We start from the raw sequence: 24,890 nt of genomic DNA, 5'->3' as shown, positions 1-24,890 counted from the left end.
CCCTGAAGAGCAGAAATGCCTGCCATGAGTTAGACGAGGCTGCTGGGAAGGGAGGTATGTGATCCAAGGACTTTGTGGAAATGGAGGCGAAGACGCCAGGGCAAAAATCAAGGTATAAGCATTTTCGCAGTAAATGTTCTAATGGTTTTTTAAATGTTTCTGAAAAGATTCTGGTCTGGGGAAAAAAAGCAAGAAACTTCACTCCACTCAGCATATTCTGGCTGTGCCCCTGCCCAGTCCCTCTACTGCTACTGTGGGATCTACTGCGGACACAGGCCTTTGAGAAGTGCTTAGTAAGCACTCCTGACCTTGAGTTTGGGAATGCAGCCAAACCTTCCAAATGTCCTCCAGACCTCGGGGTCCTACTGATGCCCCAGTAAGACTCACATGTGACAACTTTCTGTGTCTGACTTTTCATCCCAGGGATTTTCCCCAAGACTGAGCCTCCTCTACAGTCATCACCAGCTCTCTAGGGCTCTGAGGGGCTCAGCACCTCATGACCTGTGTTCGGACTCATTGTCTTTTGGAGTTAAAAAGGACATTCAATCACCGGGCGCATGCTCTCCACATCTCAGGTAGGACAGCACATGTGGGTGCTTGCTGGCCTCTTGGTTCTCTAGAATGAAATGGTTCATTTGCATCTTATATACGCTCACTGACAGTTAGCACCTACTCTCCTGTTCGACTGGCCACATGGGAGAAACTGTAGCTCCTCTCCAACTCCTCCTCTATGCAGAAGGAGATGAGTACTCAGAACTAAACAAGTTCTGCCAAATAGTGTCTTGATTTACCTGGTCTCATAACCTCTGAGATGACCCTGGGTCTGTGTTCAACATTAGGGGTTACACAGATGCCCGTGCAGCTGACATCTAGCTACTGCTGTGTAACAAGTTACCCTGTGGCTTAAAGACTGTGAAAGCAGCATGCATTCAGTAGCCCTCAGTTTTTGTGAGTTGGGAATCTAGTGTGGCTTAGCGAGTCATTTCTGCTTCAGTGGGGACCATAAACTACATCCACCGTGTCTACAGAGCTGGAGCCAGTTCCAGACTCAGCTGGGGAACTCACTCCCTAAGCTGACATAGTTGGTTCTGAGCAGGATTTGTGTCCTCACCGACCTCAGGTCACAGCCTCTGTTCTTTCCTGGCTGTTGGCTAGAAGCCTCCCTCAGTTCCTGACCACGTGGACCTGTCCATAGACTAGCCCACAGCTTGCTATTTTCCAGTAACGTCAGTGAGGGAGGAGAGAAGGAGATGCAGAGGAGAAGGAGACAATGACTATAGAGAATAGAGAGAAGGGGAAGGGTAGAGGAGAGGATGCTGGATTTGACCCACTCTCGCAAGAGGTGATCCCACAGACCTGGAATCCCAGGAGACAAATCTTTATGCGGTCATTTTATAGCCTGCCTCTCACTTGGAACTTTTTTCTCCCTATTTTGGACAGGGTCTTACTCCACAGCCCTGGCTGTCCTGCTCACTATGTTGCCAAGATGGACCTTGAACATGCAGCAATCCTCCTGCCTCAGCCGGGATTCAGGGAGTGAACAACCACATCCAGCTTCCACACTGCTTCATGGATTGCACGTTGAGAATTTTTTAACTGAAATTCTGTGGATCATTCTTTCCGATTTGGGACTTTTTTCTGATTTAGGGATATTTTCATAGATTTTCCTAGTTACCCATCCTGACCTCCAAAGATCCCAAATCTGAAACATTTTGAGTGAACATGTTGGAGAAAGTTTCCGATTTGGAGTGTGAGGGCAAAGGAAGCCCAGCCTCTCTTTATTTGCAAAGCCACTACCAGCAGCATGCCGTTCTGGCTCTCCGTCACGGCAGGAGACTGCTGGCCCCACAGTCTTTGCCAAAGGGGTGATACCAGACAGTCTTGTCATATGTGACCTCCTTTGATGTCACTTCTGTTAGGGGCCAGTCTGACTCCTGGGTTGGGGAATAGATGAGTCCTTGACATGCACAGTTAAAGTGAACAGTCATGGAGAGGTGTGGTGGAATGAACATCATACTCTAAGGAAGTCTGAGATGGTAGAAATGAGTCGCTGGTAGAAGCAGCCCACCTAAAGAAACGGTGTTCAGAGAGATGCCAGGGCACAGATCCTAAGGCCTGGGGCAGGCACAGACTCACAGAGGAGCACACAGCCTCGTCTCCATCCATTTCCCTACCCATTCACTCTTGGAAGCCGCCTCTCCACCCTCCGCCTGCACTAGCCTCTTTGGATTTATCCATCTCTGGCTCAGGTCCTCCCCAGTCTGCTACTTTGGGCAAACAGTTAGTGCAGATTCAATGTCACCCCAGAATGTGACCTTTGGAGATAGGAAGTGAAGTGTGGATTCTAAGCAATGCACGCTCGTGTGCGTGCAAAGCACAGATGGAATAAGATTCCTTCCCACAGGCCTGGATGGAGAATGTCGTGAAAGCGATGGGGACTTGACTCACCCTAACTCAAACTGTGCAATCGTCATTAAACTGGAACACGGAGGCTAATAGACTCAGCCTTCCTCAATCCACAGTAACTTACAAACTAAAACGTGTGTTACTCCCTGCCTCTTCCATCACTGTGACAAAATAAATGAGAGAGGAAGCCTAAGAAAAGAAAGCGTTATCCTGCCTCATGATATGCAGGGATACAGGTTATTATGGCAGGAAGAGCATGGTGCGGAGAGCTTGCTGGCATCTGGGAAAATCAGGAAACAGAGAAAGGTCAAAAAGTAGAGTTGGGCCATCAACCTCAACGCCCACAGCATAGTGACTCACTTCCTCCCTCTATGCCCTACCTCCTACAGGCTCCACAAGCTCCAGCTGAGAACCAGATGTTCAAACACATGAGCCTATGGAGGACATTTCACAGTCAAGTGGTAACAGTCATATATTCGTGTGAATGTGTACACCCATGTACACAAACCTGCATGACCAGAGTCATGCTTCCCTAACCAGGAGAACAAGCCCCAGCAAACAGCCACCTCCTCCTTTCCCTAATACATCACAAGACGAGATGTTGCCCGTGCATCAATGTTCATATGGATTTGTGTTCCAGAGCACATTTTCTGAGCTCTCGACAGTCTGTCAATGGAGCATGCAACTCCGAGAGTAGTTTACAGGACTCCCCTAGGCAGTTCACGTAAATATTGCAAACAGCGAGTTCATACTGCCAACTCACTGCCGAAACCCAGAAGAACAAGGTTTTACAAGCTCACTTCCCAAAGGAAATCAGGCTGCAAATAGAGAGTGAGCATACCTGGGATGATGTTGCCCCCGTCACAGATGTAACCTGGAGGAATCAGGTGCCTTTTTCATGTAAATAATGATTCTTAAACTACAAAGGTAATATGTGCTCAGTGTGAGATTTCAAAAGATTCAAAAAAAAGAAAATAAAAAGGCCACCAGCAAAAGACAATTACGGTCTGCATGTGGCACATTTCCTTCTAGGATTTTTGCATATATACATATATATGTATATATGTATGTATGTATGTATGTATGTATGTATTATCCATATATACATGTTGCATATCCACATAAAAATAAATGATGTATTTATATGTATATATAATATGTAAATTTCTTTTACAAAATTCTAGTAACACGTTTGCTTTGCTTGCTTTTTTCACTTGACCCTATAGTACACAGAAGGTATGGTATTTTTTTCAGAGGTTCCAAGATGGCCAGGAAGGTATGGGGACCCGATTGACTCCATCCACACTGACAGGAGCGTAAAGTATCAACTCACATAACTGCAGATGAACGAGCAGGGAACAGGATGAGAATCAGGGCTCTGAGTGTAAGAACCCCCCAAACAGCGCCTCCAGCAGAGGATCAGTGTGCTCAAGCACACGTGCTTGTGGGGATGTTTCCCATGACAGCAGGCAAGGAGAAATTACTAATGAGCACAGAGTCCTTTTTGGTGAGATAAAACTATTCTAAAACATGATTATATTGGTAATTATGCAAAATATAGAACACCTCAGATAGATGAATTTGGTGTTGGTTAACTATATGTCGATAAAACTGATTAAAATCACCCTAGTGAAATATTTCTATATAGAGATGGTTACTAGGTATATAGTAATGCAGTTAGTATGTTTTAAGTCTTACTATTTAAAAACAAAACTTAAAACTTCAGGCCTGGGGGAATGGCTCAGTGGGTAAGAGTGCTGGGCTGAGTAAGCATGAGGACCTGCATTCAGGTCCCTAGCACCCATATAAAAAGCCAGACACAGCCGCACACGCCTTAACCCTGGCTCTGTGGGTGACAGAGCCAGGGGGCTCACTGAGACCTGCTGGCCATTAACCTAGACTAGCAACAAACGCCAATCTGTAGGTTCAGTGAGAGACCCCGTCTCAAGGGAATAAGTGGGAGAGGATAGAGTAGGACATTCCATGTCCTCTCCTTGCATCTATGTGTACACAAGCATGCACACCCACACACATGTACATACACCGCACACACACACACACACACACACACACACACACACACACGCACACAAAATTTAAAAAAAAAATAACAACCTGACAATTTTAAATACTAATAAGGAAATTAGGGCAACTGGTACTCAAATTCATAAAATGACAATGTCTTACAAAGTCAAACACACACCTGCCAGACTAGAGGACAACTTCCTTTTTGGATATTTACTCAAAGGAATGAATGCATATACCCACATCAAAACCTACATGCAACCATGCATAGCTACTTTGTTCATGTGAACCCTGAACTAGCGGCCACACAAATGTTCATCAACAGGAGAAGAACTGACACAATTGATCTATTTCTTCAATGGAATACTATGCAATAATAAAAAGGAATTACTAACATAAGCAATAACACAGATGAACCGAAAAACTATTATGCCAAGTGAAGGAAGCTATATAGAAAAGACAAATGCTGCTATTTTCCACTTGTATGAACTTCTAAAGGGGGAGGCTGTCATTTATCACAAGAGAAAGTGGTTCAGTGGTCTCCTGGGCCTGAGAGGAAGGCAAAACAAATCAGTACAAAGGTGCATGAGAGAACATTGGAGAATGATGGAGATGTCTGTCACAATGGGCAAAGTGGTTATGTGGCTGGGCATAATTTTCTAAACGTATCTAGCTGTACATATAAAAATATTAGTTTATTATACATGAGCTGAGTTTCAATGGAGTTTAAAAGTAGAACGGAAATCATCACTCTATCCCCTGAAAGTGGAAACATGTTTGCATGTAAATTGCTTCTCAAGGGAATTGAACTTTTTATTATTTTCTTTATTTCTTTAGTGCATGCACATGCAGTCATGAATGCCAGGGGACACACATGACACAGAGCACATGTGGAGGTCAATTCTCTCTACCAGATGGGGTTCCAGGAATCACACTCAGGTCATCAGACTTGGCAGCAAGCATTTTTACCCTCTGAGCCATCTCAATGGCCCTAGAGTTGAGTTTTTTTTAATGGAAAAAAAAAGTTACATTGTGTTCATTTTCATGAGTCATTGAATATTTTCCAAATGTATCTTGAATTGAATTTTATGCAGCAATTCAATACTGTTCAATGTTATGAAAAAGAATAATTTAATTGGCCTGTACATTGTTGCTGAACACTCTTTTTCTCCCTTTGTTTCTTCCTTTATTTACTTCCTCCTGAAAAAAAAATTGCAGTGAACATTCACACATATAAAACTTTGTGTCTCTCTTAGGTTCAGAGAGATGAATCAGAGACTTTCTCAAGCCTCTCAATACCTTCACTGTAACTCTAGAAGTTGATGCCTCCATTCTCAACACTTAAGCATTCATTAGTCCCATGTCTGCTGAAGCATAACATCTCAAACTGTGGCTCATGAATGCTGCCCAAAACACCTCACTCAGATTCTAGATGACTTCATGTTAGGAACTACAGTAGTTTCACTGAATATCTAGGTTTCTGCTCTTGGAGAAATGTAACAGGCCCCCAGAACTTAACACTCTATGTGTGACTCTATAATGGAAGTACTACTATTCAGGCCTTGGAACCCAGCACGTAGGCAACCACATCTGCCAAAATGAGAACAAAGACCTAATCCATCAAAGTCTGTAGTTCTGGGAAAGTCTCTAAATGTTCTAACCTTGCATTTTGGCTTCTATAGTTCCACTTATGGCTAACTGTTCTTGATAACTGAGGTGTGTCAACCCAGGGCAAAGTTTTTGTGCTTAAAAGCTCAACCTGAGAAAGGCTTGGGACTGCACTCAGTCCTGAATACTCAGTGTAGTTAACAGCTGGCTAAAAGACTTCCTGTTGGCTTGAACCCATGCCCAAGTGGTCTTCTCTGGTGGATAACTCACAACAAAAACAGCGGCTTAACTGTGGAAAGCAAAAACTTTGGATGATTTTCCCATCGTCATCCTCATCCTTCAGAATCAATTTAGTACATGTTTGGATTGTCTTATGGGAACATACTTGATGATTTTAAATTGCTATTTGAATCGCTGAGTTGAGTTTTATTTTTAAAAAAATTAATTAATGAATTCCAACTTGGCACTAGGACAGAATTTCCTGGAATTTCTGAAATATTCTTGGACATACTTCTGCATCTTACACTGCATGTTTATGTTTATGCATGTAAAGCAGCATCTGTAACATTGACAGTCATGAAATCAAGGTGTTGATCAACTCTGGAGAACGTGGAAGGTGTTCTACATCACATGTTCAGTCAAGATTGAACTCTTTGTGTAAAAACGAATAAGTAAACCCACCTGTTGTGTAACAGTTTGAGTTGAAACATTCCATCCTATAGAGATTTTAAGACTCAAAAACTTGTAAGGGGCAGCTCTTTAAGACTTAGGAAGTAGAACTGGGCAGTGGAGGCACACACCTTTAATCCCAGTACTCAGGAGGCAGAGGTAGACAGATCACCGAGTTCAAGGCCCACCAGATCTACAGAGCGAGTTCCAAGACAGCCAGGGATACACAGAAAAACCCTATCTCAAATAAATAAATAAGCAAACAAATAAATAAATAAACAGCTCACAAGTCTCAGGAAGTTCCTGGAAATTACCAGATTCACAAGGCTCCTCCCTCCCCAAGGTTTTGAGAGCAGTAAGGACGACTGAGGGAAGAGACTACAAAGCTGAGCTGTCCAGAAGAGACTCTGACCTCTTGAGTGGCCTGCAGTTCTGGAGAGAGCTCAGGGTCCTGGCTTTTGTGAGTTGTCACTGATGTGAAGCCGAGCTTTTGATGCTGCACCTGTCCTTGAGTCATCCAGACTCCCACGAGTTACCTAAACAAACTCACTGGTTCAGCAATCTGGACATCAGTAGCAATGTTATGTGTGGCTGCCATTGGTTTCCTGTCTGGGATGAGTAGATATTTGTTCATGTCTTCCAGGAACAGTGTCACACAACACTATCTCATAGGATGAAAATTTGTTTTCCTCTTTTATAAGTGGTAAAATTATATGTACACCAAAGAACTGTTAATGTTTTCACACTTTTAAATTTCATTATATGTGCATGACCATTTTGCCTGCATGTATGTATGTGTACTACATGCATGTCTGGTGTCTTCAAGGTCAGAAGAAAGTGTTGGATTCCCTGTAACTGACAGTTGCAGACCAACAAGTGCTCTTAACTGCTGAGCCATCTCTCCAATTCCCCCCAAAAAATGTTCTAAAATAATTTTCTTTATTAATTATTATCAGTAAATGTTTGATTTGCAAACCTATTTTAGATATCTATATCAAGCAGAAATTAGACACACAAGCAGACATCCCCTCCGTAAGGTTGGAGTATGTACCAGGAGCCACTGGGAGAGGATGCTCTTGAGTCTACTGCTGTCATCTCCACATCCCCAGAGAGAGGGAGCTTCCAAAACCTCAGCTTTCACCATTCCAGACTGTTCACAACCTTTGCTGGCTCCCCACAGTGTCACCTCCCTAGTGTGGCAGCCAAGCCCCCCACAGTGACCTGACTGGTCTGCACTTGGCTTTGACCTCCTGTGTCTCCTGAACCACATACAACATACCCTCCAAAACATCCTGTTGACTGGTGTGCTCCCACCACTGGGCCTTGGTAATGCTTTTTCCAGCTTAAATACCCTTCCCTGCTCTGTTGCCCTCGACTCCTCTGTCTATGGGAACTCCACCCGTTACTTAGGGTCCAACTCTTGTGGGAAGCTCATCCTTGTCAGACTTCATCATCAAAAGGCCTTCCAGGGTGGCCTTAGCCAGCCAGGGTGGTGCATGATCATACCAGCTCTTAGGAGATTGAGGCAGGAGAATGATGAGTTTGAGACCATTCAAAAACACCACCAAACAGAACCCCATTGAATTTTTACAACTGTTATAGTTCACCAGTCCTAGCCTGGGTGACAGATACTTGTACCCTGTGTCTTCTCCAGAGAACCTTCTCCACATAATCTCATTTTCCTCCATCCTTCTCTTCCCTTCCACGTGCTGGGCACGTAGTCAGTGCCACATGACTTGTGTGGAACTGAATTTTCAGAACCTGCTGTGGAAATGGAGGAGAAATGATGTGACCAGAGGCCTGGATCCATAGCAACCTGAGAGAGTGGAGGAAGAAAATCCTTAGGAAATGGACTTCTCCCCTGGGTTGATGTGATTATTGAAAGGGGAAAATGCTGGCCAGTGTATCCCTGGCAATGAATGCTCCTGAGAAAGGAGAGGAGAGAAAGTGTATATGCCAAACGTAAAACAAGAAATGGAAGAAAGACATGCATGTCCAGCCCTAAGCCAGGCTCCCAAGCATCAGACACTGTCAGCAGCCTACTACCTTCCTGAGGAATTGTTATGACCCCCTGTACCAGAGGCATAGCAACCAGCCAATCTAAGCATCAGTAGACTAAAGCAGGGAGACAAATCCTTGCATGGTGCTGCCTGCTCTAGCAAAGAAATGATGGAGTTAGAGGAAGAACAGACAGTAAAGCTGATCTGAACCCCTATAAATACCCATGAGGCCAAAATGTCCAGGTGATAGAGAATGAGCAACCTCAGCCCTGGTGTCCCTGGGAAGCAGATCACAGACGGAGAATTAAAAGGGGAGGGCTTTGAACGGCTTTTTATAGTCCCTAATATTGCTACTGACAGCAGCCTATATGGCCTCCCTGGGCTAAGACGCCAGGAAGACGGATGGGTTTGTCTTGCTGTTAAACACCATTACCCTGAGCACTGGGGAGAATGAGGAATGGGTTGTAGTCTCACATTCAAGGTTCCATCTCTTTTCTCCTAATTAAGAAAAAATGCTACAGAAATAACTTCCATGTGTCCTTCTCCACTCAGCCCGTCCAACCTCAGAGGAAGATGGGTGGGCTACTAAATTACAAAGATGACCCCCTCAGGACCCACCAGCCCCAGGAGCTAAAGTTCAAATCCAGCCCATCAGCACCGTCAGGTCCTAACTGTGTCAATAACCTACTTCAAGATCCATTAAGTCGTGTGAAGGAGCCGATCATCTTTAAACCCCAACAGCCATTTCCATTAAGACAAATCACAAGGGTTTGTTGTTTGCCACAGGTACAAACGACTCTGCCTGTTGATGGGACTCTCGTCTGCTTTTGTGATCTAAACCATCCGTAAACGTCACAGCAGAGGAAGAAAAACAAATAAAACCGGTGCTCCTACTTCCAGCTAGGGATAAATGCAAGAACGGGTACAACATCTGTGTACAGAATGGCCGTGAAAAATGTAGAAATCGTTCACGTCAGGGACCAGAAGAGCTACTACAGATTTAGCAGAGTCATAAAACAAAGTTACAGTGTAAAAGTCAATTGTGCTTGGCTGTGCCGGCAGCAAATAATTGGAAAATGAAATTTTTCCAATTTTTATTTTAATGAAACTATTTTAAATAGTATCATTGATAGCGGTACCCAAGCCTAGCAAAGTTGTATAAGATGTTGAAAAACTATAAAATGCAACTGAAATAAATAACACCTAAATAGATGACGTTAACCCATATTCAGTGTTGGTAAAATAGCAGGTCTTCCTAAACTAATCCACAGAATCAACTCAATCCCAGTCAAAATCCCGACAGGCTTTGCTGTGGAAGCTGGCTGCTACAGTTTAGGTCTGAAATGCCATTGAAAAGGCTCAGGCATGCATGGAGCCCAGGGTGACCATTGCTAGGGAGTAAAGGGACGTTTTAAGAGGCGGAGCCTACTTGGAAGAATTAGGTCACTGGAGGTGTGAACTTGAAGAGGATAGTGAGATGCTGGTCCAGATTCTCTCTGTGGATTTCTAGCTACCAGGTGAGTACCTTGGCTTCTGCTGTGCTGTGCTGGCTTGCCACTGGCCTGAGTCAATGGGCCAACTAACCACAGACTGAAACCTCCAAAGCACAGCCAAAATAAACTCTCTCTTTACAAATGGATTTATCTCTGGTATTTGTTGCACTAACAGAAAGTTAACATGTTGATAAACTGACTGATTCAAAATTCATATGTAAAGTCCAAAGATCTAAAATGGTCTCCAAATTTGGGGGTGGGGTTATATTTCGGGAATTTATGCTGATTTCAATACTTTCCATAATGCCCCAATTTTCAAGGCAGTATTGTCAATGTGAGGGTGCTGTGGGATGTATGGCAAATGTGTTGCTAATTAATCAATAAAACACTGATTGGCCGTTGGCTAGGCAGGAAGGATAGGCGGGGCAAGGAGGAGAATAAAGCTGGGAAGTGGAAGGCTGAGTCAGAGAGACACTGCCAGCCGCCACGATGACAAACAGCTTGTGAAGATGCCGGTAAGCCATGAGCCACATGGCAAGGTATAGATGAATGGAAATGGATTAATTTAAGCTGTAAGAACAGTTAGCAAGAAGCCTGCCACGGCCATACAGTTTGTAAGCAATATAAGTCTCTGTGTTTGCTTGGTTGGGTCTGAGGCTGTGGGACTGGCAGGTGAGAGAGATTTGCCCTGACCGTGGGCCAGGCAAGAAAACTCCAGCTACAAATGGCGTCCAACGTGGTGGCAAGAGTTTCCACCTAAAAACTGAGAAAAAAAGATTCTAAAACGGAGCTAAAACCAGCTTCCTAATTGTCTCTCTCAAATGAGCGGCAGCTGCCAGTTGGAGCTACTGGCGGGAATGAGGCCTCTGCAAGTGGCACATTAAGCTGCATGGTGGATTTAGACTTTGACAGTACAAAACCAAAAAAGAGGTTTCTGGACTACATGCTGCTTGGATAAAAGCATAGACCCACGATAGCTCCCAGAGCTTGTGGTAAATGTAGCCATGATGGGAAGCTGAGGTGGGCAGAGCCAGCAGCCACAGCTGCTGCAGTTTAAAGCAATAGATTCACAATAAGACAGATTCAGATGTAATAGTTTACAATGTGTGTAAAAGATACGTAGGCTTGAAAGAGATAAAAAAGGTGATATATAGAATTATAGAAACAAATACATAGTTTTAAAAAATAAAGTCTTTAAAGAGACAGTAAAGGTAGTATAAAAAATAAGCCACGTAAAAATGGATATTACACAGAGAATCTGGATTGTGTTGTCTTTGGGATTTTTAACTGCAGAAAAACATTTGATTGTAAAAGCTGTTGAGTTATGTCAAAATGTATATTTTAAAGATACCTTGACTTCAAAATTTGGATATAAGGATATGTTGCTTTGGAAAAGAGTCTCTTTTGTTCCCACAGAAAGCCAGAGGCTATGGATTTGTTCAAGATTAAGATACATCAGGTTTGACCAGCCAAGACCCCCTGAAAGGTCTCTGAGACACCATGGCCCAGATGATACAACATCTAGAATGGTTTGAAGGCATCTGGCTCAGACGATACAGCCTCATGGACTATTCCATAATTCTAAAATTTTCTTTGTTTCCCCATAAGATACAGTGCCCCCTTCCAGCAGGAAGTAGTAAGAGAAGCTACGCCCAAATTCCCAAATTATATGTAATTTTACTTTGTTAAGGTTAAAACCTTCCTTTTGGAAAAAAAAAAAAAGGGGGGGAAGTGCTGTGGGATGTATGGCAAATGTGTTGCTAATTAATCAATAAAACACTGATTGGCCGTTGGCTAGGCAGGAAGGATAGGCGGGGCAAGGAGGAGAATAAAGCTGGGAAGTGGAAGGCTGAGTCAGAGAGACACTGCCAGCCGCCACGATGACAAACAGCTTGTGAAGATGCCGGTAAGCCATGAGCCACATGGCAAGGTATAGATGAATGGAAATGGATTAATTTAAGCTGTAAGAACAGTTAGCAAGAAGCCTGCCACGGCCATACAGTTTGTAAGCAATATAAGTCTCTGTGTTTACTTGGTTGGGTCTGAGGCTGTGGGACTGGCAGGTGAGAGAGATTTGCCCTGACCGTGGGCCAGGCAAGAAAACTCCAGCTACATGAGGGTAGATATGAAGATCGATGAATCACAACAGCAGCTACAGACACATGAGGCCAACTAAGTTTTTGCAAAGATGGTAACATAATTATAGGAAAAGACAGTCATTTCATAAATGGGCTGTGAAAATTAGACACCACTGTGAGGGGGGAGTGATGAACCAGAACCCACCCCTCAAGCAACACACTGACACCAACCTAAATTCTCAATTTTACTTAATGTTTTCTTTTTTATCCTTTGTTGTTGTTGTTGTTGTTGTTTTGTTGTTGAAGCATAGTCTCGCTGTGTAGCCCCGGCTGGAACTTACTGTGTAGACCAGGTTGTCTCGCAAACTCACAAAGACCCACCTGCCTCTGCCTTCCAAGTGCTAGAATTAGAGACGTAGACCATCACACCTGGCCTGAAATTGATCACAGACATAACACACAACTTGACTATAAAGCTTTGAAAGGGCTATGTAGGAGCTTTGGAATTGGGAATAGGTGGGGACTTCTTAGGACACAAAGAACATGAACCACAGAAGAAGAAAACTGATAAATCTGACCATCATCCAAAATTTGAACTGCTTTTTAAAAGTCATTACTAAAAATAGGAAAATGCAAGCAGCAGGCTGGGAGAAAATGTTTGCAATGTTCATACGACAAAACCAAATATGGAACTATAAATTCATATCAGAAAATGATTTATTAAGAAGATAAACTATGTATGTATATATACACATTTATATAATCACATTGTGTGCCATAAACCATTTTTACTTGTCAATTCTAAAACAATTTAAATATGAGAAACTCTTCCAATGCAATAGTGGCGGACAGTGCCATTAAAGCTGCTCTTAGAGTGCAGCCATGATATAACACAGCCAGCTCTCTTCTTTCTCTGTCATTCTGAGGTGAAACCCAGGGAACCCCTCTCCTGTGAAGTACCCCAGCCCTCCCCTCACAGCTCTCCAGTCAGCACCTGGAACATTAAACATTAAACCTTCTCTGCTCTGGTGTGTGCCCCTCCCATCCAACCATCAGCCTCCCTCACCTCCTCCAGAGCCTGCTGCCTCTTTGATGGCAATGGCTGGGTCTTCTATCCACGCACCATTGAGTGAGGATCACCATGTGCCAAGAACTGTCCTACACTCTGGTGTCAGAATGGCACCCCGTGCCTGCTTCTCCCTGTTGGAGGATAGATATAGATAGAGGACTTTCTAACTACAGCAACGTTTTCCAAGTCCCAGCACTGAGCACTGTGGAGATAACTTATAAACATGGGGACCGAGAGAGGAGAATGTCTGGCCACTACAGAGTAGGTAGCTAGGGACAGCCTCTAAAAGGGTACTCTGGCAGTTTAGAGAGGTGTGAGGACACATAGGTAGGTGCCAAAGCCCTGCTATTTGTTCACGCCTCAAGTTCACATGTTGAAACACTAATCCCAGCTTGCCCCACCTTGGCTAAATAAGGTCATGAAGATGAGCTTTAGTAAGGCCAGTGTTCTTATGGGAGGAGACAGGGACTCTCAGTCCCTCTTCCCTCTCCTCTCCCCATCTCCCTTCACCTTTTCGTCTCTCTGCTCACCTCTCCTCCCTTCTTCTTCTTTCTCCTCTCCTCCTCTTCTCCACCTCCTCTCTCTCCCTTCTCCCCTCCTCCCCTTCTGGCACTAGGTGAGGACACAATAAGAAGGTGGCCATTTATAAGTTCAGAAGACCACCACAGTACCACGATCTTGAGATGTTTCTATCTCAACTGAGAAAACAAAGGTCTGCTGTGTAGCTCTCCATCTCTGGTAGCTTCACAGTGGTCCTAGCTAACCAAAAAAGCCTGAAGGTGAACTAAGTTCAGTCAACAAGAGTGGGTAGTTACGACAGAGCCATAGAAAGTCACTGCAGTCACAGGCCTCACCCTGTAGAGTCCTGGTTTGACTCACTCTCTTTGTCCTGCAGTTGTGGGGCTGAGGTGAGACATGGCTCAGGTCAGAGTGACAGGATGCCAAGTCCGAGATGAGCCCTGAACTAGACTCTGCTCACAGGGGTCTGGGTGATGGAGCTGGAGCAAACCCTTGGGAGCTGGAGCTGGAGCTGGAGCTGAGGGGTCTTGCTCACCCTGGACTCCCAAGAAACCACCAGGTCACTCTAGCTGGGATCTCCCATTGGTGGGGAAGTGTCTGCCAGCAGAACAGACGTCAGGTTCGGATTTGCTTCTCAGGTGGCCCAGGACCAGAAGGCTCAAGTAGACACAGAGCAGCCACCAAGCAGGCAAAAGAAACAGGAGGGATCACACTGGAACCAGAGCCACCCAGAGCCCCGTGCTGGTTATAGCATCGTAAGAAAAATCAAGAGACAGAAGGGCAAGAGCTGGGCAGGACTCAAATTAGGAGGTGGTTTGTTTCATGGTGTTTGTTGTTGGTGGTGGTGGTGGTGGTGATGTTTTGTTTTTGTTTTTGTTTGGTTGGGTTTTGTTTGGTTGGTTGGTTGGGTTTTTGTTTTTTTTTTTTTTTCTGTTTTGTTTTTGTTTTTGGACTACTACCAAACACTCAGACCCAAAGAACAAGCATGGAGCAACATGGAACATGAGGGCTATCAGCAAGGCAGAAATCCAATAGACAGAAGCACTAGGTCTTCCTGACGCTGAACTACAGATAGCATGGACCCATGCTAGAGGTTAAGACTGGCCCCAAAAAGCTCATGAGTAGGGAAACAGGACCCTTCACAGGAACTCATCAGTGCTGTCTAGTCCCTGATCCCTGGGCATTGCTGGGGGCAGGTTAGAAACATGGAGTCACAGACATCACCTAGCCCCATCAAATATATTCTGCTAGAGATCCTGATTGACCCGGTGAAACTGAGCAGCACTGTCCTCTGGCTTGCCAGTTACCTGGGGTGTGAATGGAGTCTGGAGCATTTAGGAGAAGAATGGAATCAATGAAAGGAGGGGAAGAGAGAAGGGGGAGAGTTGTGTGGGGGCAATTATGAGCAAAGTACAATGTGGGAAATGTTATGATAAAGCCATTATTTTGTATGCTAACTGAAAACATTAATTTCAAAAAATGAATTAAACGAATAGGCATGGTGGCACATGCCTGTGATCCCAGCACTTAGCACTTAGACTGTGAAGTCAGGATGAGCACAAATTCGAGATCATCGCCAGTTACATAGTGAGTCTGAGACTAGCCTGGACTACATGAGTCCACATCTCAAACAAACAAAAGGCTTTAAAATAACAATATTAATACCATATGTGTTTTGTCTCTCTAAGATATTGTCATATTAGTGTCTCATTTGAACCTCCCCAAAACCTAAAATAGTTGTAGCAGTGGCCTAGAGAACACACTCAAACATGAGGTATGGAGAGGCTTGGGGGTCGTGATGGATTTGTGAAGCCACCGCTAAGTAAACCTGATTCAGAGATGCCTGTGATAGCTGCTGAATGGCAGCCTTCACTTCACACATCTGCCCTCCCCTCACCCATAATTGAAAAATGTGGCCCAATGACAGCCAATCAATCCGCTGCATGCTGGTCTCTACAGGCGCCTAGAAGAAAAGTCTTGTCAATGGAGTTGTGGCAGGTGTATCAAAATCTTAAATCACAGGAAGTTGAGATTGGAGAAAAAAATTCTGGGGTACATAAATAAGCACAGTCACTTTGGGAGCAATACAAGAAATGTCTATTCAAATTTTAAAATGCACCTAATTTATTGCTCAGTAATATTCTCCTTGACATTTTATATCATAAAAAATATCCAATTTTTGCAACATTGCCTATAAACAAAACTTTGATTTGGAAATAACTTAAACGCCCAAAGAAAAATGTGGTATATGACACAATAGAATGCTAACTAGCAGTTAAAAACAATAAATTAGAAATATGTGGATTAGTGTGACTAGGTTTGAATCATACATACTACAGGTAAAAAATACAGCTTCCAGAATCATTCATAAAAATGTTAAAATTCGCCGGGTGGTGGTGGCGCACGCCTTTAATCCCAGCACTCGGGAGGCAGAGCCAGCCGGATCTCTGTGAGTTCGAGGCCAACCTGGACTACCAAGTGAGTTCTAGGAAAGGCACAAAGCTACACAGAGAAACTCTGTCTCCAAAAGCCGAAAAAAAAAAAAAAGAAAAAAAAATGTTAAAATTCAAGACATGTGGTGGTAGTGCACATCTTTAATCCTAGTACTTGGAAGGCAGAAGCAAGTGGCCCTCCGAGTTTAAGGCCAGCTTGGTCTATAAAGTGAGTACCAGGACAGCCAGGACTACTCAAAGAAACCCTGTCATGAGAAAAAGAATGTTAATATTCAATATGGAGCTTGCATTTCTAGCAGTATGGTGATTTCTAAGCCTGGCCAACCATCCCCCTGGCAAAGAAACTAAACATGCTAGATGATATTTTTCAAATGTGCCCGAGTTCATCAGTGAGTTGAGAGGAGAAGGGCAGAAACATCCACCTGTAGGTGAAGGCAGAAGCCCAGGGGTTGGCAGAGCTGTGAACCTGCCTCTGTCTGGGTACATCTGCCTAACCATGTGGATATGACCTCCCATGTTCACAGCTTCACAACAAGGGAGAGATGAGTAAACAAAGCTGAGGTCCATAATTTACTGGATATACATTGTTCCTATACGTGACATATTCTTCCTAGTTCTCATCCCACTCCAGAGATGCTAATGTCTCACTCTTCACTAAAAAAATAAGCTACTGTACCAGCTTTACAGTAAGCTTCACAGGTAGACATCGCAACTCCTTCAACTATGGTACTTTATTTGCGGTTATTTTGGCTACTTTAGACTCTGCATTTTCACATGAATCTTAGAATTAGTAGTGCACCATTTTCTACCAGGGAAAAAACATAGAAATCTCATTAGGGCTACATTGAATCTATTGACACTGAGTCCATTAAAGGACAAATGTCATTTGAACAATACTGAGTCATGCTGTATCTCTTGGAATGACGGTTTTTATTAGATTGAAAGATAACCAGTCACACTGGTTAAGAAGGCGAGAGGATCCCAATAGAAACCCAGAGACAAACAGAAACAGACCATAGAATCACAGGAAAGGAGATATAAAACAATTGGGTTTGGAATTTTCTTTTATAAAGAAAAGTGAACTAGTTTTCATACAAATAACTTCTCTTATTACTGTAATACAATAACTAACAAAAGCAACTTTATGGCAGGAAGGAATTATTTAGGTTCACAATTTGAGGGTACAGTCAGTCCACCATGGTAGGTAAGGCTTGGTACCAGGAGCTAGAGGTAGCTGGTCATGTTGCATCTGCAGTTAGAAAATAGACAGAGGTGAATTCTGGTGCTCGACTTGCTTTCTCCTTTTCATTCGGTCCAACTCTAGCCTAGGGGGTGGTGCCACCACATTTGGGGTGGGTTTTCCTACCTCAACCCAATCTAGCAATGTCTTCACAGATATGCCCAGACCCTTGTCTCTTAGGCAATTCTAGGTCCTGTGGACAATCGATATTAACCATCACACTCAACTTAAATGTAATTTCCTTCTTGACAGCCATAGGAAAATGGCCCATCTCTTGTCTTTTTTCCTCATTTGTCGTTAATCTGCTGACATTTGACCTAAGGGTAGTTACAATTATGGAACTTCATATGAGATAAAAGAATGGAAAAAAAAAAACAAGAAATTCCATCTTTCTGCCCACAGAAACAGAATTCTAGTCATTGCAGAGGGAACCTTCAGTGTTTTTTCCAATTTTTTTTCTTTTGAGGATGTCCTAAAAAGTAACCTAATTTTAGGACCTGACAGGGTCTAGGGGGTGTCCAGGGTCCGGGAAAATCTACAACCAGCTGATAATTTAATCTTTGATGAAAAGAAATGAATCTATGTACACAAAACACCTTAGTCCATACACTTTATTATTCTGTATCAGTTCTCTCTCTACTATGGTGATATTTTATTTGTACTGAAATGTGATTTTATTTGTATGTTAATAAATAAAGTTGCCCGGGGGTCAGAGCTATTAGCAAGCCATAGCGAAAGCTGGATGGTGGTGGCACACGCCTTTAATCCCAGCACTTGGTAGGCAGAGCTAGGTAGATCTCTGTGTGTTCAAGGATACATCCAGCATTGGAGACACACGCCTTTAATCTTAATACCAACCATAGAAGACCTGGAGGTCTGTACAGACAGGCAGTGATGGGGCGGTCATGTGGTTGGTTTACAACCAATGAGAAGGCAGAACAGAAACACTATAAAAAGACAGACACACAGGAAGTAGGTCTCTTTTGGAGAGGTAGGACCACCGCGATAGTGAAGGGTAAGGTTTTTAGCTGTTAGCTATTGCTCTGACCTCTTGGCTTTTATCTCTGTATTGGCTCTGTGTTTCTTATTTAATAAGATGGTTGGTTACTTCTACACTCTACACAGCTTCTATTCTGCTCTCATGCCTAGCTCCTTTCTTGCCTGATTTCTCTCTACCTTTATCTGCTGTCCCCTCTAAGTTCTATCTTAATTCTCTCATCTTAGTTCTGCCCCATCTTTGTCTTTCTCATCTCATTCTTACCCATTTCATTCTTCCCCATCTGGCTCTTCCTCATCTTCCATCTCATTCTTCTAGTTCTCCATCTAGTTCTCCAGTCAAAATCCTCAAAAAATCCTAAGTCTCTGAGGTTTGCAATTATAGACCCATACAATAGCAGTGCTCTAGCTAAAGCAAGGTCATCAGGCTTGAATTCTTACAAGGTTATAAAGGTAGACAAGAGTTTTCCTCAGGAAGTGACCATCAAGTTTTCTTTTACAACCTAAAAAGGGAGTGGTAAAGGAGGAGGTCAACTGAGAACTAATGATCGGTTAGTATATCAAAAAGGGAATTTATATGCTCAATCTACATTCCTAGAAGTGGTTAGGTAAGAAGTTAGGAGTCTATAATGTTAGTAAGGCTGTATAAGAAATAAAGCTATTCACCTGACCTAGGAAACAGGCGTTGTATCCATAAAGGTGTTACCTTAGCTCAGGAGATCATTTAGCCTTGGATGCTTGATAGGTATTTTAGATAAATACACTTGTTAGGAGTTCTTGGAAGCACACATAGCATACAAGAAAATCATTGTAGAAACCAGCTAATATATATACAAAAGCTAAAATATCACCAAGACTTCTTAAGCCATGGCTTGACCTTCAGAAAAGTCCTTGACTTTTCCAAGTAGTAGCTTTTGTGATAGTAGCTGGATTCCATTACATTTTCCTGTTGCTTGCAGCAAGGACTGTGAAAATAAAGGCAGGTAGTTATAAAATGGGTGTGTGTTTCTAGAAAAGGGTACCAAGAAAAGAGCTCCTTGGTCACTTTCCCCCCTGCTTTTTCTCTTATGCTGTCCCAGAAATGATGTCATCTTTGGAACTACATGGTGGTACTGTAGGAAGTTGGGTGAGAATGGGACATTATGAGTTTCCGTAGAATAGGAGAGGAGGCCTCTGGGAACCAGATAGTCTTGTTAATCTGAGAGAAGAGAAAAATGCAAAGAAGATAACCTTATGCTATGCAAGACCAGTCCATTGTCAGCTGCACATGTGAGAGGCAAGCCCAGACTGCAATGAAAGACGTGAAAACCTAGCATTAAAAGCACCACGTGCAAGAACTGAGTCTGACTGAATTGATCACCCACTTTAACAAAGATCAACTTTTGTGTCCTATTTTTAGTGGGACTCATAAGCTCATAATGCAACACCCAGAGTGTTCAAGAAATGATCCTAAAGTTCTCAGCACTCAAAGAACCAGAAACAACACTAGATGATAAGCAGGTGCTAAGATCAGAGGGATGCATGCTAGACTTCAGACAGACTCTTAAAACAGTTCTTACAATTATGCATCAAGAAGTTAGGATGATTCCTCCTGGACTTAAAAACAAAAGGACTTTAAGTCTCAGCAGAGACTAAAGATATGTAAAAGAAACAAATGTAAATTTCATAGCCAAAAAAATGCAATATCTGAACTAAAACACACTTGGATTGGTTCAATAGGATAATGGAGGTGGCAGAGGAAAGGATCAGTGAACCTGAAGACAGATCAATAAAATCACCCAATCTGAGGAACAGCTAGATCAAAAGGTAAAAGAGCTTCAAGGACCCATAGGAGAAATCAAAGGTTGCACCATTCCTGTCTTTAGAGTCTCAGAAGGGAAGAAAGAGATTGGTACAGAACAAAATAATTGCACAGATGATGACTGAATTTTTCCCAGGTTTGATGAAAGACATAATTTTATAACTCAGGGAATTCAGCAAATCTAAAATAGGATAAACTCAAAGAAAGACCCACCTAGATAGATAATCAAACAGCTAAAAGATAAAGACATAGGTAGCGTGTGGATCTACCCAAAGGGGAAGAAACAGCATCGGGGAAGCAAACTTCGGAACGTGGATTTCTCACCAGAAGCGTGGAGGCCAGGAGACTGTGAGTGGAATCTTTAAAGTGCTGAAACAAAAGCTGTTGGCAGAATTGTGGATTCAGAAAAGACACTCGGGGGATTACAGTGAAATGAAGGCATGCTCAGATGAAGGGAAATGAAGAGAATTTCTCATCAGCAGAACTATTCTAAAAGAAACGCTAACAGAAGAGCTTCAGGGTGAAGGGTAAGAACAGCAGAGAGAAACAGCAAACACTAGGAAAAGAGCAACACTGACCTGAAAATCAGAGAACATAATGGGCTCAGCTTTTTTTTCTCCTGTTAAGTTCTTTAATTTTGTTGAAACGTAATATTATATTAGTGGATGGAGTTTTCAATACAGGTAGATGCAGTACATTCAAAGATAGACATAACATGTATAATAGCGGTTATGAAATGAGCAAGGAATTTATATTGTTTCTACATTTTACTTGATGTGGCAAAATCTTAATTCTAATTACATTGCAAACGTGTATTTGTGTGCATATAACTCCTAGAGCAGCCACTGAAAACAGTACAATGAAACATAAATCAAAAATCAATAAATAAAAGGGGATAGTAAAATAAATATCCAAGTAATTCTAAGAAAAAAATAGTAAAGAAAACAATGAATTTTTTAAAAAAAGAAAGAAATGTTAGATTCTACTGTTTTGATGATGAATTAAATGCAAATGGTATAAATACACAAATTAAAATGCAGAGGTGAACAAAATGTAAGAAAAACAAGTTCAAACTACATGCTCTCTACTAAGAAACCTGTTTTTAAAGCAAATTACGTGGATAGGTCCAAAGTGAAAGCTATACCATGAAAGCATTAACAAAAAGACAGTGGGGGCTAGTGAGAGGGCTCACTGTGTAAAGGAACTTGCCATCAAGACTAACAACCTGAGTTTGAGCCCCACAATTCACGTGGTGAAAGAAGAGAACCAACTCCTGCCAGCTGTCCCCTGACCTCCACATGAGCACCATGGCACATGTATGCACATACATACTACAAAGTAATTAAATAAATGGAGAAACAAAGTAAAGGTAGGAGGTCTGTATTAGCACCTGACAAAGTAGATTGCAGAAAAATAAATATCATCCTGCATAATGAATGGGATTTATAATTTTTAAATGAGAGTAGCTAATTTTCCAGAGTCTAGGGAAATGAGAATGGATGAATGAGAGCCCAGAGAGTCCCTTAGATGACCTCAGAAACAGGATAAGGTCAGATTGTCAATGAAGGAGTGAGATGAGAGCTGGGTATAAAAGGTAAGTGGTACAGTGGGAGACAAGGAGTTCTGATACAATCATCTCATCATCTCTGATACCCAAAATGTTACATGGTAGCTGTGTCACTTAAAACAGAGCAGGAAGTAGAGAGGGAGCTGGCCTAGAAAAGGTAATGTGAGTTAACTATGTACAAGAAAGTGATTGCACCATAGTATGGACTGTGGGCTATTTCCTGGATAACTATGTGCCTGGCTCTCCTTGTACCCAATTATCTGCATGTCAGTTGCAATATTTTATACAGTACATGGCCTGAGACATCAGCCCATCCCTTTCATCTAGGAGCTAACATCCTAAGGTTCAGTGTTGGTTAAAAATGAAATCTTTACTAGAAAACATGACTCCATTACTGCTTCACTGGAACACAGAAAATGGCAGTCAGAAACTAAATACAAGATGCTCCCTGTTTGCCTGGCCATCCAATATTATAATACTTCTGACGTGGGAGCCAAGAAGAGAGAAACTAGCACCATGGACAGCAACCCAGAGGCCTTCATAAAGCTTGCCACACAAAACCTTTTGAGAAACGAGTATTTGGCAAATTCTCGCTCTATACAAGTGAGATGATGGAAATGGCATTACTCAGAGTCCCTGCCCTTAAGGATATCATGACCACGTGGAAAACACACGGAAAATGGAGTAGAAAGACCAGGATACGGAGAGAATACATAGCATAAATGTTGTTGAACTGTTCAAGGGAGACAATGAAGTTGTTCTGACAAAATCTCAAGCAGGACTCACTGGGAATGAGAGGAGATGGTATAAAATTAAAAAGGGAGGTGGCCAGGGCTGGTAATGCCTCAATGAAAGGCCGAGGGAAAAGCTTCGAGAGCTCACACTCTCTCAGAGACCACAGGGAGGAACTGAGAGACACCGACATGACTTCATAACTGAAAGGAAGAAGGGCAGGTGCAGCAGGACAGCTCTCATGGTTTGGGTCACTTTATTCACTAGTTCCCACAAACCAAGGCAAAGAGTGCAGAAAGTTGAGTTGATGTGAAAGAAAGGCCAGAAGTCTGCCTTCAGATAGAGTTTATGGTGCTGTGATAGTTAACCCCATCTGTCAGCCTGATGGGATCTAGAATCTCCTGGAACATGAGCATACCCGTGGAGGATTACCTTGATTAGACCAAGTGAGGTGGAAGACCTCCCTGCAGACGACTGGGACTCTGGACTTACAAAAATGGAGAAAATGAACTGAGCATAAGCATTCACTGTGCTGCTTCAAGTTCCTGGCATCTTGGGTTTCCCCCCATGATGGACTGTACGCTCAAACTGTGAACCAAAATAAGGCCTCTCTTAAATTCCTTTTGTTAGAGTGTTGGATTTTATTACAGCAACAGGAAAAGTAATTAAGACAGGTGCCTATGTGACATTTGGGTGATATGGATAACCCCATAATCACAAGAAGAGTCCCAGGTTAGAGGTGGGCTAGGGAAAAGATAAGGTGAGAAAAGACACAGGAGAAGCCATGCTCCCCTGAGAAGACTGGCTTAAAGGAGAAGGGAGGCAAGCTCAGAGTGGGTGAAAAGAGTCCTCATTAAGGGATATGTTGGAACCTGAATAGTCAGTGGTATCGAGTCAACATGATCAATCAGACAGTTGGGACAGAGAGGTCAAAACTTTCAGAGCACTAAACTAAAGCCTGCTTGGTGGTGCCTATAAAGGTAGAAAATTCAGAAGTTCCAGTCCTTCAGTGCTAGAGGATTTTGTGAACGTAAATTGACTCCCTCACAAAGCTTTGTACAGAAAGGTCAATACAAGATGAATTTGGGTGATCCCAGAAGATACAAGCCCAGAGGACCCCAACTGTCTACATTTGAGTACAACACACAGGAGACTTCTTAAACACTGAAGAAATTTCTCTCCTTCAATTTAGGATCAATACACACTTTCCCCTATGGGCCAAATTTCAGTTACTTTTATTTCAAAGGACGAACATTCAGCCCTGAAAGCTGTGATCTACCTAAGCATAAGCTCTGGGACTTTAGAACCATGGACAGCAAACCCAAGCCTCCTGCATATGGAGGTTTGATTATTCTAGCCTAGGTGAGGTCATTTTAGTAAGGTAACTGACAGCCCTTAATGGCCTCTAAAGGGTTGCATGAATTGAAGTACTTCCATCAATCCATCTTCTCTTCAGAACAGGGTAAACCTGCTTCAAGTTTTTAGGAACCTATTTCTCTAATGCCTCTCAGGACCTCTTTTCCAAACAGCTCAATTAAGAGAGTCATGAAAAGGAAATAGGAAGGATAATGAGCATGAAACCCTCATTGGATCTAGGTCCTTGTCAATATCTAGAAATCTCTCCCGTGTCCCATCACCAATGATGGCTTTTTCAGAAATCCTATCCCCTGGCATGAGGCAGAACAGTTGTGTACACTGGGCATATGAAGACAAATGTGCATAATAATATAACCTCGATGACTGCAGATTGGAAGGTGTGTTCTCAAGGAGTTATGTATAGACATGATTTATTCACTAAAAAAAAAAAAAAATGCCTACGGCAGATGACTGGCCAGACAGGCATTGACACGGATGTGCTATAGGCTTAAAAATGTATTTGCAAATCATAATATAATGGAAATGGACATCATACTTTGCATTTATATAGCAACTATTTCTCCAAGGACCTCAAAGGATCCTGCAGCCATTACCTGACTCATCCTTGTTATAGGCTTGCAAGATGAAAGAGAGGCAGGGATTACTCATCCCATCTCATTAAAGAGGAAGTAGATGCCCTGAGGGGATACACTGACGGGCCAAGGGCATAGTATGAATCATTTGTTTGCTCTAAACCATGGACAGGCTGAAATTTAGTCGCAAATTGTCCTCAGACTTACCAATTCTGACCTATAGGCTTCTAAGAAGGAAATGACTCAGACAGTTAAATGCAGTGTGGAGGGAAGATGTTGACTGGA

Source organism: Peromyscus eremicus, chromosome 3 (assembly GCF_949786415.1).
Source record: "Peromyscus eremicus chromosome 3, PerEre_H2_v1, whole genome shotgun sequence".
Classification (NCBI taxonomy): Eukaryota; Metazoa; Chordata; class Mammalia; order Rodentia; family Cricetidae; genus Peromyscus; species Peromyscus eremicus.
The sequence above is the reverse complement of the archived record's forward strand: the minus strand, read 5'-3'. Positions refer to the sequence as shown.